Source organism: Arachis ipaensis, chromosome B10, assembly GCF_059453495.1.
Source record: "Arachis ipaensis isolate K30076 ecotype BB chromosome B10, ASM5945349v1, whole genome shotgun sequence".
Lineage (NCBI taxonomy): Eukaryota > Viridiplantae > Streptophyta > Magnoliopsida > Fabales > Fabaceae > Arachis > Arachis ipaensis.
This window is the reverse complement of record NC_142435.1, coordinates 74,237,206-74,240,630: the sequence shown is the minus strand read 5'-3', so window position 1 is coordinate 74,240,630 and position 3,425 is coordinate 74,237,206. Positions and strand designations below refer to the sequence as shown.

At 33.9% G+C, this 3,425-nt stretch overlaps 1 non-coding gene across 1 annotated transcript; it reads left to right on the top strand.

Moving 5' to 3' along the window:
• Positions 1 to 393: 393 nt before the first annotated feature.
• LOC148580437 (small nucleolar RNA R71) lies at positions 394 to 501 on the top strand. Its single transcript, XR_015895824.1, has one exon. It is a non-coding gene; the product is annotated as a small nucleolar RNA R71 (small nucleolar RNA).
• Positions 502 to 3,425: the final 2,924 nt, after the last annotated feature.

Sequence of the window (3,425 nt, the reverse complement as noted above, 5' to 3'; positions counted from 1 at the left end):
TTCACCTAAGTAATTTACCTCTGCTATTGCAGGGTTCTCAGGATCATAGGCTTCTTCTTCAGAAGATGCCTCTTGAGTACTATTGGATGCAGCTTGCATTCCATGCAGACTCTGAGAAATCATATTGACTTGCTGAGTCAATATTTTGTTCTGAGCCAATATGGCATTCAGAGTATCAACTTCAAGAACTCCCTTCTTCGTAGGCGTCCCATTACTCACAGGATTCCTTTCAGAAGTGTACATGAACTGGTTATTAGCAACCATGTCAATGAGTTCTTGAGCTTCTGCAGGCGTTTTCTTTAGGTGAATGGATCCACCTGCAGAAGTGTCCAGTGACATTTTTGATAGCTCAGATAAACCATCATAGAATATATCCAGGATGGTCCATTCTGAAAGCATGTCAGAAGGACACTTTTTGGTCAACTGTTTGTATCTTTCCCAAGCTTCATAGAGGGATTCACCTTCTTTCTGTCTGAAGGTTTGAACATCAGCTCTAAGCTTGCTCAGCTTTTGAGGAGGAAAGTACTTGGCTAAGAAAGCCGTGACCAGCTTATCCCAAGAGTTCAGGCTGTCTTTGGGTTGAGAATCCAACCATAATCTAGCTCTGTCTCTTACAGCAAAAGGGAAAAGCATGAGCCTGTAGACTTCAGGATCTACTCCATTAGTCTTAACAGTATCACATATCTGCAAGAATTCAGTTAAGAACTGAAAAGGATCTTCAGATGGAAGTCCATGAAACTTGCAGTTCTGCTGCATCAGAGAAACTAATTGAGGTTTCAGCTCAAAGTTGTTTGCTCCAATGGCAGGAATGGAGATGCTTCTTCCATGTAAATTGGAATTAGGTGCAGTAAAGTCACCAAGCATCTTCCTTACATTATTATTATTTTCGGCTGCCATCTCCTCTGCCTGTTCGAAAATTTCTGAAAGGTTATCTCTGGATTGTTGTATTTTAGCTTCTCTTAATTTTCTATTCAGAGTCCTTTCAGGTTCTGGATCTGCTTCCACAAGAATGTTCTTATCCTTGCTCCTGCTCATATGACAAAGAAGAAGGCACAAAATAATAATAATAATAATAGAGATCCTTTATACCACAGTATAGAGATCCCTGTGTGAGTAGAAGAAGAGAAGAAAAGAAAATCTGAACTCAGAGAGAGAGGGGGTTTGGATTTTTGGTGAGTTAAAGGAAAGATGTTAGTATATCAATAAACAAATAGAAGAAGATGAGAGGGGGAAGTGAATTTTCGAAAACAATTTTTGAAAATGAGTTAGTGATTTTCGAAAATAGTTTTTGAAAAAGGTTAGTATTTTTTTTCGAATTCTTTTTTATAAAAAATAAAAATAATTAGTTAATAAAAAAGAAATTTTTGATCCGCCTGTCACGCGGACGACCCGGGTTCGATCCCCGGCAACGGCGCCAAAAACTTGGTGTACGAAATTGTGATCTCTGGTAATGGCTTCTCAGGCCAGATACTCTGATCTAGTTTTACAGTCTGTCACAATCTTCGATACAGCTGACCAGCAAGTGCACTGGGTCGTCCAAGTAATACCTTACGTGAGTAAGGGTCGAATCCCACAGAGATTGTTGGTATGAAGCAAGCTATGGTCACCTTGTAAATCTCAGTCAGGCAGATATAAAGTGATAATGGTGTTTTCGAATATGATATAATAAAAGAGGGAAGATATTTTCGAAAATTAGAGAGAGAGAGTTAGTTAGGTAGTTTTGAAAAAGTTAAGAAACAAACAAAAAGTTAGTTAGTTAGTTGAAACAAATTTTGAAAAGATAAGGAGTTAGGAAGTTAGAAAAGATATTTTGAAATCAATTTTTTTGAAAAAGATAAGATGAGAAGATATTTTTGAAAAGATATGATAGAAATTAGTTTTGAAAAAGATTTGATTTTTAAAATCACAATTAATGACTTGATTCACAAGAAATCACAAGATATGATTCTAGAACTTAAAGTTTGAATCTTTCTTAACAAGTAAGTAACAAACTTGAAATTTTTGAATCAAAACATTAATTGATTAGTTATTTTCGAAAATTTTATATAAAAATAAGAAAAAGATTTTTGAAAAAGATTTTTGGAATTTTCGAAAATAACTAAGAAATTTGAAAAAGATTTGATTTTTGAAAAAGATTTTGAAAAAGATAAGATTTTCAAATTGAAAATTTGATTTGACTCATAAGAAACAACTTTGATTTTTAAAAATTTTTGAAAAAGTCAACTCAATTTTCGAATTTGATGAGAGAAAAAGGGAAAGATATTTTTTTGATTTTTTTGAATTTTTATGAAAACATGAAAATTATGCAATGCATGAAATTTTTAGATCAAAACATGAATGTATGCAAGAATGCCATGAATGTCAAGATGAACACCAAGAACACTTTGAATGTCAAGATGAACATCATAGACACAATTTTGAAAAATTTTTTAATGCAAAGAAAACATGCAAGACACCAAACTTAGAATTCTTTAATGCTTACGCACTAAGGATTCAAGAATGCATATGAAAAACAAGAAAAGACACAAAACATGAAATCATCAAGATCAAACAAGAAGACTTACCAAGAACAACTTGAAGATCATGAAGAACACTATGAATGCATGATATTTTCGAAAAATGCAAGATGCATATGCAAGTGACACCAAACTTATGATATGACTCAAGACTCAAACAAGAAACACAAAAATATTTTTGATTTTTATGATTTTCTATTTTTTTTTTGTATTTTCTTTTAATTTTTTCGAAAATTATTGTGAAAAGTAAGAATAAGGATTTCAAAATCTTCAATATGAATTCCAGGAATCTTGTCATGTTAGTCTTAAAGCTCCAATCAAAGGGTCAGGCATGGCTTAATAGCCAGCCAAGCTTTAATAAAAATATGAGTGTAATTCAGACATGACAAGCCTGACATACCCTATCCAGAAGGATTGGGCATGACTCCACTGAAGTGATTAGCCAATCCCAAAGCAGTTTGGGTATGGCTTTACAGCCAGATAGGCTTCAACATGCTTCATGAAACACTAGAATTCATTCTTAAAAATTTTGAAGCCATAGAATAATTTATTTTTTGAAAACATTGTTATTTTAAAATATATTTTTTTTTCGAAAACAGATGAGAAAATTTTGAAATATTTTTGAAAAATTTTTGAAAAGAAAACAAAAAGAAAATTACCTAATCTGAGCAACAAGATGAACCGTCAGTTGTCCAAACTCGAACAATCCCCGGCAACGGCGCCAAAAACTTGGTGCCAAAATTGTGATCTCTGGTAATGGTTTCTTAGGCCAGATACTCTGATCTAGTTTTACAGTCTGTCACAACTTCGATACAACTAACCAGCAAGTGCACTGGGTCGTCCAAGTAATACCTTACGTGAGTAAGGGTCGAATCCCACGGAGATTGTTGGTATGAAGCAAGCTATGGT